The sequence below is a fragment of the Nymphalis io genome, chromosome 8, assembly GCF_905147045.1.
Source record: "Nymphalis io chromosome 8, ilAglIoxx1.1, whole genome shotgun sequence".
NCBI classification, from domain to species: domain Eukaryota; kingdom Metazoa; phylum Arthropoda; class Insecta; order Lepidoptera; family Nymphalidae; genus Nymphalis; species Nymphalis io.
Genome location: NC_065895.1, coordinates 12,918,807 through 12,937,045, shown reverse-complemented (window position 1 = coordinate 12,937,045; position 18,239 = coordinate 12,918,807). Strand labels below are relative to the sequence as shown.

General features: G+C 33.3%; 1 protein-coding gene across 4 annotated transcripts in view; it reads right to left on the bottom strand.

Moving 5' to 3' along the window:
* Positions 1-17,094, bottom strand: part of LOC126769941 (uncharacterized) — a 41,869-nt gene extending 24,775 nt beyond the window's left edge. For 3 of the 4 annotated variants that reach the window (XM_050488969.1, XM_050488973.1, XM_050488972.1), the window contains exon 1: positions 16,871-17,094. The gene's annotated coding sequence lies outside the window, so the exon portion shown is untranslated. Of the gene's footprint in view, positions 1-12,853; positions 12,955-16,870 lie in introns of all 4 variants that reach the window. The other variant, XM_050488970.1, reaches the window with a different exon arrangement.
* Positions 17,095-18,239: the final 1,145 nt, after the last annotated feature.

The following is an 18,239-nucleotide window of genomic DNA, read 5'->3' as shown; positions in this document are numbered from 1 at the left end:
TATTCCACGATTAGGTTAAAGCTTTTTGTCTTTTATATCATAAAACTACCAAAATAATAAACGATTTATACAAATGTTTGTTTAAAAATTAACATCTAAAATGACATTAATATTTAAAAAAGACATAACATAATTCGCTAAACAATGGTTGTTGAACCTAACGTCCGATGCTGGTTTTGAATACGTAACCTTCGACAGTATGCATGGTTTATCCACTGCACCATAACATAAAACTCGATCAAGACTCGTATTAAGACGTCTACGTTGCTCAACCAATCTCTGGGCACAATTAAGTCAGGCTCGCAGATAATTAGGTTAGTTATACTCCACGCGAAGGCTGCAACAATTACCGTTGTGTCAACCGGGGTCAACAACTACGAACTCAATGTCAGTCATGAGTAATAGAGCTGTAGATTTCAAAATTTAAGAAAACTTTAATATATTATGTCTATCCGATGTTGAGTGATATGACAACAGTTTTTACCTTCGAAATCATGATTTAAAAATATAAAAAGTAACCACCTGTACATGTCCCACTGCTGGGCTAAAGGCCTCCTCTCCTTTTTGAGAAGAAGGTTTTGGAACTTCTCTACGTTGCTTTAATACAAATAAGGCACATGAAAATTCAGTGTAGCTTGCCCGGGTCTGAACTGGGAATCATCAATTAAGATTTACGTTTTCTCACCACTGGACTAACACCGCTCTTTATGATTTACGCATATACAAAAGTACATACATACGTAATCAATTTATATAGGACTGTTTTGCATTGGAACATAAACTTCTGAACATATACACTAATATTTTTATTTATCTATTAAAACCATACACCATATAAAACCACACATACAGATCTGGAATTTCTGGGTTGCGGATTCGAATCCGGTCCGGGTCGAATCAGTAAAAAGTTATTATGTGTTTCTGTCTGTGAAATTATACTTCCTTATTATATGTACATTCTCGTCCCACAGAAAGCACGTTTTGCTGGTGGTACGCCTGAACTCTACCCGGTCATGTCGGATTATGAAAGTGCACTTATGTATGCACACACTTGTGCAACATTAAACTAGTTAAATAACTAGTTTAATTAGCCAGTGTAATTACAGGCACAAGGGACATAAAATCTTAGTTCCCAAGGTTGGTGGCGCATTGGCTATGTAAGCGATGGTTGACATTTCTTACAATGCCAATGTCTAAGGGCGTTTGGTGACCACTTACCATCAGGTGGCCCATATGCTCGTCCACCTTCCTATTCTATATAAAAAAAAACAAGCTATTCAATTGTTTATTCATCATTATCATTATCATAATCATATATTAAAATAATTAACTCTATAAATAATTTTCGAGAAATATATTATTAATATAGAAATATACAAAAAAATATGTCGATTATAATAAATGCAATAAACGAATCATAGTATAGTTCGTAGTTCTTAATGTTTATATTCAAACTAAAAAATAGCCAATCACATTTTATTATTATTCTTGCACTAAACAGATATACAATGAGATCACAGTCACTCGTTACTTTTGGCTGTTAATTATTCTACGTATTAGTTTATTTTTAGCAACTACAATAGATTTAAATGACCTGACAGAGCCCAGTGGATGGAACACGGACTCTCTCTTATATATCTGTAATTTAATTTAAAATCGCGGCGTCATGACGCGAATGAGTTCAAAATAATTTGATAAGTCAATGAATTTGGAATGAGGAAATATACTACGTTGAATGTAATTAAAAGCCTCGTAAATACACTAACCCGCAGCAGAAGCAGCTTTGTCGATTAAGCTCTAAGCCTTTTTAATAGAAGTGCTTTAGACAAGCTAACACTAAAGCTTGTGAATAGCTACAAAACAATATATTTCAATTATACAATTGATTAACAAATACAGAACAAAAAGTTACTGAACCGTTTTATGTTTACCTTAAATAAAAAAATTGATAGTTACCCAACATAACAATATAGTGATATAATATAATATATTTGAGTAATAAGTCCCCAAATATTTGTTTGGAATTTTTGAAGCGCTGTTTTTATATCAATGTTTTCTTTTGTGACTCAACAACGTAATACTACAAGATATAAACGTAACACGTCGAGATAAATAAGACTGACATACCATAACTGATAAGATTAGCATTATTCAGTTTAATATAAAGAGTTATAAAAAAAAAAGTAAAAAAAAAATAACTCCATTGATATCAAGTTTTGCGCAACAATTATGTCGAACGTACAAAAAAATAAAATTCTCTATATCTAGAAATCACGGGACAGACAGCGCATACTCTAATAATATCCGAGACGTGTAATAATGTTCAATTACAAAAATTACCAACAGGAATGTTAATTGCTCTAAATCTACCTTGACCCAAGTTAAGTTTAGAGTATCACAAACGTCGCATATGGCTTCAAAGTTTGGAAAAAATATTTTTACTGAATTATTCGATTCTTTTCATATTTTCAAAATAAATTTTAACACGCAAAAATTGTTTTCTCCTCAAGTTAAACGAACTTCCGAACAGCGTTTATAGCCAAGGTACACAGGTGAGCAAATATACGAAGCCCTTTTTATATTACACTGAACCCAAATTAAACTCAAGCTAAAAAGGCGTTTCATATAACTGAATGTAGGATTACGATCAGGAAGTTCTTATAATTGACAGGGTTGCACATACTCACCATAAACAATGGACATGAATCGTCTTTTAGCAGTTACACAAGAGCGTCTCCCAAACAGTTGTGGCAGTATCGCGGCACATGAACAGTTGTACGTACTACACCGATGATGATGAAGACGTTACCGCTGTCCGCAATAGAGCTGATACAGACGCAATATACGAGATAAGAAATGAGACCATCGAAATAACAATACGTGATACGGGACCAGAGCGTGATAAAAGCACTTCAAGACAGAAGATCTCAGAATTTATTTATGAAATAGCAAATTACGACACGGTTTCATACAATGAATCGTACAAAATTAATTTGAAGAAAAAAAAACTTTAATTGAAGAAAAAAAAAAGGTATTATTGCGGGTTTACATTTGCGATCTGTGACTGAGTTAGCTTAACATATCAATGCTCAGTAGTCGGCGGAGTTTAAATTTGTAATACAAATTATTGAAAAAATATTTCTATGATAATTATGTCCTCCCGACTGATTTCGGCCACGGTGGCCAAACTCTGAGGAAATTAGCCACCTGCGTAAGAAATAGTACACAAGTGAGGACGACAACGTATCAAACACAAGTGCAGTCTTTATGACTTCACTCACATAATTCGATGGAAGTGAAAAAGTTCAGGCGCAGAACCAATAGCATAAAGGTCGTGAAATGTAACATTGATATGCGACATTGACCGTAATCATTATAACATCCATAAGTCGGTTGTCAACATTTCACGTAGTAATCAAGTGAGTTCTAACAAAATAGCACAGCAGGCTATGTGTAAATTTATTATCAGAAAAATGTTTTATATAACACACAGTATATTATGATTGTTCATAGCAAATAATGAAACAATATTTACAAATCGCCTATATCTTATCTAATTATACAATAATTACTATTAACATATGAATGAAATCGCACAAGAAAGTATGAAATAACATCGTATCGTCGAGGAAATCTTCCCGCGTGACTGATTTCAGAGCAAAAACCGAATGAAGTCTAATGATTGTACATCGCTCATATAATGTTTTCTATTAAAAATTTGAATTTAGAAAAGAATGTTCGTGGTGTTATATTTACTATAAAAATAGGAATAGCCTGTGAATGTCCCACTGCTGGGCTAAGGCTTCCTCTCCCTTTTTTTGAGGAGAAGTTATGAGCTTATTCCACCACGCTGCTCCAATGCGGGTTGGTGGAATACACATATGGCAGAATTTCAGTGAAATTCGACACATGCAGGTTTCCTCACGATGTTTTTCTTCACCGTATGAGATGAATTATAATCGCAAATTAAGCATATGAAAATTCAATGGTGTTTGTTCGGGTTTGAACCTCGGTTAAGATTCAGGCGTTCTTACCACTAGGCCATCTCGGCTACTATACAAAACGAAATGAATATTAAAATATTGACTTTAATTGTCTCAAAAAAGTTTTAATAAAATTGGATAACAATCGCCGAACATATGGAGTTAAATACACACGATAATTAAAAAAAAACAACATAAATCTCAAGGTATAATTTTCTTTATAATTCATTCTCTGTTCGTGGTTTTAGACTTTGGAACAAGCCTGACCTGTAAACATCAGAAAGACTTCGAAGCTCACCTTCAAACATCACCTGCGCGATCATTTTCTGAATAATGTTTCTTAATTATTTGTTTTTATATTATTAGCCTTCAGGCATTAAATACGCCTTTTGTACCAAGTACAATAATTTGGTCAATAATGTTTTTAAATAAATACAGGCTATCATCCATTATAAAAATAATCATCTATATCAGTTGTCAATCATTCACAATATCAAGGAATATAACTCAAAAAAGGCACATTGATAACCCACAAATTGACTGGTGGTAGGGCTTTGCGCAAGCTCGTCTGGGTAGGTACGACCAACTCATCAGATATTCTACCGCAAAACAGCAGTACTTGGTATTGTTGTGTACCGGTTTGAAGGGTGAGTGAGCCAGTGTAATTACAGGCACAAAGGACATAACATCTTAGTTCCAAAGGTTGGTGGCGCATTGGCAATATAAGCGATGGTTAACCATTTCTTACAATACCTATTATATACCATTTCTTACTAATACCTTACAATATATATGTCTATGGGCGTTGGTGAACACTTACCATGAGATGGCCCATATGCTCGTCCGCCTTCGTATACTATTAAAAAAAACAAAAACCTCCTTTGTTTCTGAATACAAATATAAAGCAATTCGTCACAAAATTGGTGCACTGGCGCCATTATGCTTAAGAAAGTCATACGTCAGATGATTATCCTGCGACCGTATACCGTGGTAGGGGCTAGTCATCCTTTTGTCAATGGTATTTTACAGCATCATCAAATGTATATTATTATTATTTTATTTAAAAATGTGAAGATATGCAAAGACAATACACACGGAGACTCCAGATTAAAAATACTATAGATATAGGTGAAATAAATAAAATGTATTAATTTTCTGATTTTTAATATAACCATAAATATAATTTGTTTGATATTATTTTCAATAGTAAATTTTGCACGCTAACGCTTAAATTGATATTAAATTAGTTAAATGTAATATAAATAATAGCTATGTTTGCATTCATCATATTTACTTATGTAAATAACAATCGTATTAGGTTTTTTTTTATATTCGCCGTGAGGGCAAATGACTCTACTCCACCTGATGGTAAGTGGTAGTAGAGTCCAAACGCGACGACGGCCAGTACAGCCGGGAAAAACGTTCTGCACTAGCCGCCTTCGCCTTGCCGGCCCGCAAGATGCCTCTTCACGCCTCGTTTGAAGGAACCCGGGTTGTAAGAGGAGGGGAACACGTGAGCTGGTAAGGAATTCCATTTTTTGGAAGTGCGACAAAGAAAGGAGTTGCCAAATTTCTTTGTTCGCGATGGAATTGATGTCACAGTTAGGCGGTGACATCGAGAACTGGCTCGCGTGGACTTAAGAAGGAAGGGGGAAGCAGGATGTAAACTTAGGAAGTTTATTTTAAGCTATTTCTAATTGTTGCATAGATTTAAGACTTGTCTGAATGCCTATCTACTTTTCGGTCTACTATAATATTATATACAGATATTTTATAATAGTAGTAGAGCTTTGTGCAAGCCCGTCTGGGTAGGTACCACCCACCCATCAGATATTCTAACGCAAAACAGTAGTACTTAGTATTATTGTTTTCCAGTTTGACGGGTGAGTGAGTTGTTAATCTTAGTTTTCAAGAATGGTGGCGCATAGGCGATGGAAGGAATGGGTAGCGTTGACCGTTTACCATCAGATGGCCGATTTGCCTGTCCACAATGTAACATAATATATATATATATATATATATATATATATATATATATATATATATATATATATATATATATATATATGAATTTAACATATGAATGATACAACAATTCAGCCCGGTGGAAAGAACGCGTGAATCTTATCCGATGATTGCGTGTCAAACCCAAACAAGCACCACTGAACTTTCATGTTTACGTGACGTGAAATTCTTTCGCAATAATAATTATTTAACTGACAAGCATAATTAGTTACACGCTCGGTTCTTACACAATTTTAATCTTAATATTTTTTAATAAATAATTAAAATTATACGCTGTATCCTAATCCACGGCAAACAAAGACACGCAAACTATTCCAGTTATAATATAATAAATAACATCAGATGAACGCATTTTGAAGCCGAGATGGCCCTGTGGTAAGAACGCGTGAATCTTAACCGATGATCGTGGGTTCAAACCCGGGCAAGCACCACTGAATTTTCATGTGCTTAATTTGTGATTATAATTCATCTCGTGCTTTACGGTGAAGGAAAACATCGTGAGGAAACCTGCATGTGTCTAATTTCACTGAAATTCTGCCACATGTGAATTCTACCAACCCGCATTGGAGCAGCGTGGTGGAATAAGCTCCAAACCTTCTCCTCAAAAAGAGGAGAGGAGGCCTTTAGCCCAGCAGTGGGACATTCACAGGCTGTTACGGTTACGGAACGCATTTTGTTCCATTTTACGTTTAATTTAGAATTATTATCCTTTCACTGTAAGTATATGTGCGTAGTAGCCTTTAACTGTCTTTTTATCAGGAAGAGGAACCATATGTATGGAAAATAGATATTTATTAACGTCTAGATAACGATGCAGATATTCTATTGTTATATCTGTGGAAATGTCGAGCCGGTTGGCGTGGTTGGTGGATGCTTGCCTTTCACGCCGAAGGTTGTGGGTTCGATTCCCACCCAGGACAGATATTTGTGTGCATGAACATGTCTGTTTGTCCTGAGTCTGGTTGTAATTATTTATATAAGTATGTATTTACAAAAAGAAAAATAGTATATGTAGTATATCAGTTGTCTGGTTTCCATAGTACAAGCTCTGTACAAGCTTAATTTGGGATCAGATGACCGTGTGTGAAAAATGTCCCAGGTTATTATTATCATTATAATGTTAAGAACAAACTTAAAACTTATCGCAAAACACGATCGTCAAATGTAAGAAAGGCATACGTGCGACTTCTGTATAACAATAACATTTAATGTGTATCCTACACGCATCAAAATCGCGTGTCACCATGAATAGAAACAAACTCAAACCATAGGCATCGTAAGAGCCGACAAAAGGAAATTTATTAAACGAATCCATCAATCGAGCGCGTCAACGCCACCAGGGGTATGATGGAAACCAACCTGGTAAATGCTAAGGAGTATTAGCATCAGGTCGGCCAGCGGTAATAGTCAGCAAATTCCTTATTTGAGGGAACTTACCCAAAACGAATTCAAAATATTTTTTATTCAAGTGGACCCTTATAAACATTAATAAGGAATTCAATTTATAAACTTATGATTGCCATTATTAGTGTTTACAATTTAAAAAAAAATTGGAAATGCAAATTTCAATAAAAATAATTTCGACCGACGCGCAGAAAATAATAAACTTACACAGACAATAATAATAATAACCTTATGACTCTACCGAGCCGAGATAGCCCAGTGGTATGAACGCGTGAATCTTAACCGATGATCGTGGGTGGTGCGGGCAAGCACCACTGAATTTTCATGTTCATTAATTTGTGATTATAATACATCTTATGCTATACGGTGAAGGAATCGTGAGAAAACCTGCACGTGTCTAATTTCACTGAAATTCTGCCAACCCGTATATTCCACCAACCCGCATCGGAGCAGCATTGTGGAATAAGCTCCAATATCTTCTCCTCAAAAAGGAAAAGAAGGCCTTAGCCCAGCAATGGGACATTTACAGGCTGTTACTGTTACTGTATGACTCTACCATTTAATACTAGACATTTGATTTATTTCTTGTTTAAAGTAAATTACGTTAAAATTACTGGATATCAATCATCAAACATAAATCTATACAATGTATAAATATGAATGACATCATAAGTAATTCTATGAAATAGTCGCTTTAACATCAGACGTATGGCGCTTATCTTTCATTTCACTACTTTGAATGAAATGTTTATATGATTTATAAAGCAATTTAAGTAAGTGCGAATGTAATTAATGTACGAGCAAAGGTCAATGAACCCTTCACGGTCTTGGGTTTTTGTTACTTAAAAAGGTATCTTAATATAATTCATATCTTTCAATTTATTTATTTAGAATACAGATTATGACACAGTGCAAAAATTTTTATAGAATAGGAAGGCGGACGAGCATATGGGCCACCTGATGGTAAGTGGTCACCAACGCTCTTAGACATTAGCATTGTAAGAAATGTCAACCATCGCTTACATATCCAATGCGCCACCAACCTTGGGAACTAAGATTTTATGTCCCTTGTGCCTGTAATTACACTGGCTCACTCACCCTTCAAACCGGAACACAACAATATCAAGTATTGCTGTTTTGCGGTAGAATATCTGATGAGTGGGTGGTACCTACCCAGAGGAGCTTGCACAAAGCCCTACCACCAGTAAGTAGATTATAATAAAACGTGCAGTTCGCATTCGTTGATATCTTTAAATGATATATAAAATTGTACATATGTGATTGTATATTTCATTTGTTTAAAGAGAGTACTTAATCACTTAATACATCTACATTTAAAATCGGTGTTAGCTTTCATTCGATTCAACATGACGATATTTTGTTTTGTGTAGGCTGCATGTAAAAAGAATTTTGGTTTTGTTTTCTGCCTGTAAAAAGGATATTGTCGTCTTTTACGGCTGACCAATTTAATACTAAACTTCTTTGGAATTGTTTTTGGAGTTCAGGTTAGTTCCCCATCACCGTTGCACTGGTGGCGATTACGTGTACGATTGATATTTTTAAAATATAACCTAAACTTAAGAAAGAGCTCTACCTAAAGGCACACATGTGTCTCATTAATTAAAATATAATATACATTTAATAGAGCAACGAATTCTTTAATAAGAAGTAAATATTGTGTAGTAAAATTTCTCTAGATGCAATGCAAATAAAATTGAAATCCAATAGGAGTGCAACGTTTAATATGTAACATTTCTAATGGAAAAATCTGATGCAACTAAAAAATTGAATTCAAGACTTGACACAAAAATCAATCTTTTTTAATGTTATGTAATTAATTGGACGTTTTTTTTTTTAAATATTAGATCATAAAACGATTACGATACAATTTTTTATCTCATTCTGAATGAATGAAGTTTGAAAACATAGACTGCGAACAAAAATAAGAATGAATATTTATATATGTATATATATGATAAATGTATAATTTTAAAGCAAGTCTGTGTGAATAGGCAATTAGGTTATTTTATGTGCTGTTTCCTCAAGACCACAATCTTACTGGTGGGCTAATGTAACTGCACAATGAATTTGTTACCATAATGCTCTTTCATCACTTTATGATGATTTTAGCTGATTGTCCGTTAGCTATGGCACTCGAAAACGAGGATGCAATTCAAGCATCGACCGATCGTACGGCAAGGTTAACACTTTTTATGTCATGACCCGCTCATTCGGTATTTTAGAAAATAAGGATTAAGAACCAGTGGAAGGTAGCAGTACCTTACTGCTGGGATATATATGAATAGGCTAGCTAGAACTTCTTTCTCTTCTGTTTTTTTTAACCTTTTTTCTTTTTTATTTGTTTGTTTGGTAAAAAAACGTTATATATCATTATTTATCGTTAATTTAGTTGTTTAAAACAGTTAATAGAAGTCATCATGGTCGAACTTTTAACTACTGGGCGAACACTTCAAACGAGGCGTGAAGAGACATCGTGTGGGCCAGCAGGGGGGAGTTAGTGCAGAACATTCTTCCCCACTGTTCTGACCACTTACCATCAGGTGGAGTATAGTCCTTCCCGGCAGATTTTAACAAAAAACTAAAACCTAATAATAAGGTATAATATTTATTAAACAACCTAATTCATCTTTGATATAGTGTAGATATACCTCAATATATATACAATTAAAAAGTACTCGAGAAAACATATTTGTAGATAAATCTTTATACACCATGATGACGTGACATGAATATGTCATTTACACGAAAACATTTTGACCTTTTATCGAAGAATGTAGTATGTGACCGTATTGAATGTCAAGCAATATTGTTTTAAATGTTTAAATAATTACGAAAGTTATACCTGGAAACTTGCAAAAGGTTCAAGTTACAATAATTATAGAAACCTTCGTATTTCAAAAGCCAAACTTCTAGGTAATATTTTTCGACCTTACTTATAAACGTCGTTTAGCGAGTGTTTATTTAAAACACTAGCCAGGCGGCGGCTAAATGTACATTATCTCTGAAGTGTATATATATATATATTATATAAAATACATATAATATTTATATATCTGACTGCCTCGTTGGTCTAGTAGCTTGATGTAAAGCCGCAAACCAGAAGGTCCTGTGTTGATTTCCCAGGTCGGGCTAATAAAAAGTTATTGGGTTTTTCTGTTAGAAAATTCTCAGTAGCAGCCCGGAGTCTGGAAGTTGGAAGTATGTTCACTCCTGTACCTCGGAAAGCCTCGGCTTTACGTAGCCGTTGTACCTGCGCCTGAAATCTTTCCGATATTTCCGAAGAGTTAGGGAATAGAGAGTGCACCTGTGTTTGCACACACACTTGTGAACTATAATATCTCCTGCGAAGTTGGCTAATCTCTCTTGAGATTGGCTGCCGTGGCCCAATTCAGTCTGGAGGACATTATTACATATTATATTGGTCTTTTACAAATATTTTAAATTTAGCAACAGAGGCAGTTTTAATGGACAAGATACATTTGAAATTATGTCAAAAGTATGGTGCAAATATATGACTAAGGACACTTCACATCAAGTGGACCTCTTGCTCGTCCACCTACACGCAATCAATAATAAAATACATACAATCAAAGTCATTGGATCAAACTCAATAACTCCATTATATAAAAACAATTCAAGTAAATACTTTATATAAGCAGATCAATTATCCCATCTACATTTAAATAAGGCTAATTTCACATAATGGTACAGATTAATCGTTCTTTAACCGACAAGACATGACAGCCAATTATAGTATCAATCAAGCGGTTTTTCCTTAGCGTGCGTATATATATCCGCTTCCTGGTAAGAATGGTAGAAGATCATGATCATTTAGTATACCGTTCGAAGAAATGATAGTGAAATCTGATACGCAGATAGTACATCGATTTTATTTCATACTCACTTCCGCCCACGGCTTGACCCGCATTTAAAAGGAGGTTTTTATCTACCTTATGTCCTTTTCTATGCACCTGAGAACTTTTTTACAAAATTTCACAACGACAGGTACAGGAGTAGTTATAACACGTCATAACCATACCACGTCACGTCAATGGTAATAAACAAATAAACAAATTGACTTTCGCATTTATAATATTAGTAAGGATATTTAATAATAGGATATCAAAACATTTTGAAGTCACCACGTGGTATTTTTTATTCAAAATAAGTAAAGCACAAGCTTGTAATTGTCTTACTGTTTGACTATGGACCCCTCTCCTTTTGGATGAGAATATTTTAGAGCTTAATCCACCTTGCTGCTTCAATTCGATGTAATGTATACACATGTTACCATTTCCGTCTTGAGAATTTTAAACACAAATCAAACGCATTAAAAATAATTGTTGCTTGCCCGAATTTGAACCCTCAGTCTTCGTTTAAATTACATGTTTACCAACCATTTATCTTAAATATGATATAACAAAGAAAATATGCATAAATAAAAAAAAAAAGAATAATCCTATATTGATGACAAGAAAACATACCATAAAGAAGTTAGCTCTATAACAATTACATATTAAGAATAATTCGTAACAAAAACTGAAATTAACGACCGCAGAATATAATAACGTATCAAATGAATCATAGAAGTTAATCAAAAAAGCAATAAAGGTGGATGAAAATAAACCAATAAAAACATAGTACAATAATGAACTTTGTAAACTTGTGATAAATTTTTATGGTACGGTATGGTTGGAGAACCGATATACCACGTAAGAGTGACGTGGTATGCTGTCCTTATCACTCTTACGGTTATTATATCAACATTTATAACAATTAAAGAGACGGAGAATATTTACCACATGATATTGAAAATTTCACATTTTGAATTTCTTATATATGTATTCGTACATGAGGATTACGTTCAAGATCGTTTGAGTAAATACTTTTTATTTCCCACTATAAAATATATTATTCTATCTAAAAGGTTTTTACTGAAAATAATCATAAGATTCCACTTTTAAGAAACTAACCATCTGCATATAAAATATTAACGGGCAAGTAAAGACATTTATTATAGTTCAAAAAACCAGCAATGGTAAATATATAAAAAATACAAAAACGAGAAAGTACAAAATAAAATTGCATGCAAAGATCATGATGACTCGAATTAATAAAATAAAAAATATAATAAGCCATCCTAAAGCCTTATTTTAACCTATTTATTATTAATCATGATATATAAGTGTGCAATGGTGGTGGCAAAAAAGCCGCCAGATAGTGATCAGATTATATAAAATATGCTAATTAGAAATATTATCTAAAAAAAATTTGTGTCATATTTCTTACACAATATCTTATAATAACTTGCTTTGAGTATTATCTAACAATTAATCTGAGCTAAAAACTAGTTAATCGATGTTATTTCGTGCAGTTTTCTTACAATAATGCCACTTTCGATAAACGATTAACATGCTTACCGTAACGTGAGTTCCACGCTATCTTTTAAGGTAGAAACAGACGATTCATTTTTCGCTCGTTTAACATCTTTCAATTTCACTTCTATTTGCAAGTGACACGTCTGAGGGAAAAAAACAAACGTGACAAATTCATTCATTAGTGAACATTTTTTACACTTAATAGGCAAGCGTTTGACCGCTGACTTGCCTGATCTTAAGCATCGACACGGTCCTTAGACCTTACATCTTAACGTAGCACGCTTGCCTAAAAGAAACCTGTTCACTCTGAACCTGTAGATTCGGATATTGGTAATAGGCATAGAAACGAAAATTCACTCAAATGAACGTTATTCAGAGTGAATATGATTGTCTGATATCACCTTTACACATTATTAGTGATATAGTCGATGCCGACGACCGGCTTATATATGAAACAGATTTTACACATTGTTGTAGTAAATATTCAATAATTGTCAGTTTTTTTTTATTTATTTTAGGTTACAGATAAAAAATTATAGGAAAAATTTACTAGTAAAAGAAAAAAGCGAATTTAGTATGGGATCGCTTTTGAAATATACATATGTAAATATTATCCCTTGACGACATTTCTTCTTGCACATCCAAGAAGGAAGACGGAAGTAAGACAAATAACCAAAAGATTGATTCTACATTAAGACAAAATTTAAATTTAAATCTACAGTGAATATTTTAACGTATATTTTTCCCTGGAATAACAAAATGCATAAACCTGCAAAAAGATTAAATATTCTTAAGTATATTTTTATTAAATAAAAATGGCGCCATATACGTAAAAAGTTTGCCTCCTTACGTGTCTTCGGGAGCCCTAACGATCTTGAAGGCGATTGCACAAAGATCGGAATCTACAATGCTGTCATTAGTTTAAAGATAAACGCATTATTGAACCGATCCAAAAACAAAGTATCTAATTATGAAGATATTTTCCATCTACGAAAATTAGCATCCTTACTAATTTTATAAATTTGAAAGTGAGTTTGTTAATTTGTTTGTTTGTTACGCTTTCTTAACCACTCAATCGATCATCATGAAATTTTGCATACACGTAACCATGGGTACAGAGAAGTGCAAGTACAACACCAAATATATTATAACTTAACACTTATGTGACCATTTGTAACATTGTCTCACGCGGCTTGATTGAGTCATAACATACATTGCCTGGCCAAATTGACGACACTTCGAAAGTACTTACAACCTTTTATATTTATCTATTTATATTTTACTTATCACATATTCTACTAGCAAGCTGCAATACTTAGTATTGTTATATTCCAAATTGAAGGGAACATGTGTGAGACAGTGTAGCTATATTGTACCTGCTGATTTTCTTTCACCGGTTCTTCTCAGGTCTGAGGTGTAGTGAGAACTTTGATCCCAATGTTGGTGACGCATTGGCTATTTAGAAATGGTTAATATTTTCTTATAGCGCCAATATATATGGCCGGCGGTGGTACTATCAGATGGCCACATTGGCCGCATGCCAACCAAAGAAAAAAAGATTTGATATATTATTTGACAAGACTGACGGAAAAGGGCGATTGAAATCGCTTCGACTCGAATCGAAAGCATTCTGTCTAAGTCTGTATTTTAATCATGATATGTAAATGGAAAAAAGCCGAGATGGCCCAGTGGTTAGAACGAGTGAATCTTAACCGATGATTGTGGGTTCAAACCCGAGCAAGCACCACTAAATTCTCATGTGCTTAATTTGTGTTTATAATTCATCTTGTACTTGACGGTGAAGGAAAACATCGTGAGGAAACCTGCATGTGTCAAATTTCACTGAAATTCCGCCACATGTGTATTCCACCAACCAGCATTGGAGCAGCGTGGTGGAATAAGCTTCTCCTCAAAAAAAAAAAGAAGAGGAGGCCTTAGCCCAGAAGTGGGACATTCACAGGCTGTTACTGTTATGTAAATGGATACTGTACTCGTAATTTAAGTTTGTAATATCACCTTGTTAATGTTCATTCATTACTTACAAGCAATTATTTTCTATGAACATAAATTAATATATTCTGGCATATTATAATTAACTGCTCGTCACGACTTGGCACAGTTAAATTATGGTTTTACATTACACCCGAACCGAACCGAAACAGCCTGTGAATGTCCCACTGCTGGGCTAAAGGCCTCCTCTCCTCATATTATAGAGTATATAATGGTTGTTAGTATTTATATGCTTGAAATAAATAAACTTGGAAACCTCTTGACTGATCACCATGAAGGTTGGCACTTATAGGTATTTTGTTCATATTTTCATGAACAATGATGGTTTTGATAATATATCCACTTTGTTCTAACTCGCTACTAAGTGACGCTGTAGGACATTAACTTTTTTTTTTTTTTTATAGAATAGGAAGGCGGACGAGCATATGGGCCACCTGATGGTAAGTGGTCACCAACGCTCTTAGACATTGGCATTGTAAGAAATGTCAACCATCGCTTACATATCCAATGCGCCACCAACCTTGGGAACTAAGATTTTATGTCCCTTGTGCCTGTAATTACACTGGCTCACTCACCCTTCAAACCGGAACACAACAATATCAAGTATTGCTGTTTTGCGGTAGAATATCTGATGAGTGGGTGGTACCTACCCAGACGAGCTTGCACAAAGCCCTACCACCAGTATTACTTAGTACTTGAATGTCGTTCAACTGATCGCCACGACAATATTGGTACAGGAAGAAAATTTTGCTTGATTTTGCTAGTGAAATAAAAACATACATAAATATCAATATTCGTATTCAATAACAGTCTAAAGTTAAAGAAGAGGTCCATTTTGTTTCTTCGTTTCTATTGTTTCTTAATGTAAAGGAGTGTTAAGTATTTTCAGAAATTTTAACCTTTATCTCGACTCATTCAAAGGATCGTCGCTAAGTATATAAAAAGAAAAACAAGGTTATATACATTTTTTTTTTGGATAAGACGAAGGTGTCGCGCTGAAAACGCGAAAAATGCATGCGAAACCGCAACGGTCTGTGCTCGTTATATATACCCGTAAACTAACACATACCACGACGCCACAAGCCATTTTGTCATATATTTACTATATGTATTTTTATATACTGTTTGACAAATACATTGTACTGAGATTATCGTTTATTTTTTCAGATAACATAAAATAGTTCACTATAAATTATATACTTATAAAAGATACATGTTATCGCGAACATCTTGATTTTCATTTTGCAGATCTACAAATCTAACATATCAAGATTACTTATATATGGTATAGTTATGTCAGCGTTGACTTGGGTAATTCCCCGAACCGGTAAACATATTATGTCTACCTTCATTACAAGCTATATCTTAATAACAATTACAATTTACCTATATATATCTCACATTCGAATAAAAGACAAAAACACACATCTATTAATAATATAATTTTCTATCCTTGTCATCGCTACCGAAAAAATACGACACAATTACTATTTATTTATTTATTTTATTCGTGTTCTATAAAATACATACATACTAAATATTTGCCTACAACCCTGTAACTGGTTATTATTAAGGTACCTATATGACAGGTGCAGGCAGAAACATCACAAGAAATACATATTTATAGTAAATAAAATTTTAATACGCAAATGTAGAAAAAAAATAGAAATAATGGAGAACATATGCCGGGTTACTCTATTATTAAAAGATAAAAATAATTACATAGTTATATAAAATGTAATTACTCTATCGTACATAGATTATCGAGTATTTTGAAAATATTTAGATTCAATACAATGACAATAGCATAGATTGTTTTCTTGAAACAATTTGCTATTTTATAACAATAGCTCTTACAATAGAGCCCGGATTTGAATTTACGACCCTCAGAATACGAAAGACGGAAACACATTGTTCATTATCATTATAATACAGTTTTTATTACGAAAAGTATCTTTAGGTAAAAGTATATTTAGATATAGACTTTTTAGAAAAAATAAAAACAAAAACCTTCGAATTAAAAAAAAAACAATCAAAAAAATTACTTACATATAATAATTATTTGCGAATAGTAAATCAATCAATCCAAATGACACTAGCACTTTGTACAAAACACAATCCCCAAACAAATCATAACCAACAATAAAAAGTTACTTATCAATGTGTCACTCAATTCTAACACGATAATTTTATTTGCCTGACTAAAACGTATATTTCTATCAAATATCCCGCTAACTTTCGTTCAGAACTTCGGAGCACGACGCGCGCGATCACGGCCGAGAACACAGACTAAACTAAAATGTTTACTAAATGGTAAAACCTTTTTTGTCGCGTGAACGCAATCGCGCTAGCAGGAATAGGCATTTTTTCATTCACTATTAATTACATAATTAAAAACACGCTGCCAATTAGATAAGTTAAGATATATATTGTAAATAAAAAATACATACGATTATTTCTTTATGAATATCAACATGTTTATTTCTTTGCAACAATAATAGCTTTCTAACGCTAAAATATTGTTTTATAATTAAAACATTAAAAACATTTTCTACATTTAGCGAATAAATTGAAACCGACTGCGATAAACACAATTTAAATGCTTGTAAACGTAAACATTCATTTTTATTTTAAACGCACTTTATTAAGGTAACAATTATTGTTGAATATTTTCGAAAATTTCGCTGAAGTGTGTTCTTATAGTTTCTACCGCATCACATATGTATAACATATGTATTATATTACCTTGATATTACAGTCATAAATGTTATATTAATCTAATAGTAACTTTTTAAATATAATTTTATCTTAAAAATCTTAATTTATAACAAATATTAATATTACATAAATATTTTATTAAAATATGAATTCATTTAAATAATACAGTAATGTTAATCATTTTTAATAACTGTAATACTTGTATGTTTGTCTTAAAGGTGGGAAAATTCTAAACCTAGTAGTAGGTACTGACGTATAACTTTAGTTTAAGCGTAGGCAATGTTTTGTTTAATTAGATTCTGTTTGTGAGTAAATTTCACGGCCGGATGTCACAATAAAGGCATTGTCTCACATAATACTCTTCACGATAATACTCTTTGTATTGCACCTCGTTTGTAATGGAATTATATGTATAATATTGCATTTTATAAGCGATCCGGTTATTATTTTACTCGACTACAGCGTAACAAAGGAGTATACTGCTCCGGATTTATGCCTAGGCCTACGAGACACCGATCTAAGGGCCAAAAATAAAATAATTTTACTCTAACCAGTTCATATTTGGATCATATTTGGACCTTGGATCTCTTAGACCGGAAGTATAGTGGACTATGTCATGTAAGTACACATAATATATGTATGTTTCACCGCATATATATATATATATATATATATATATATATATATATATATAATTATT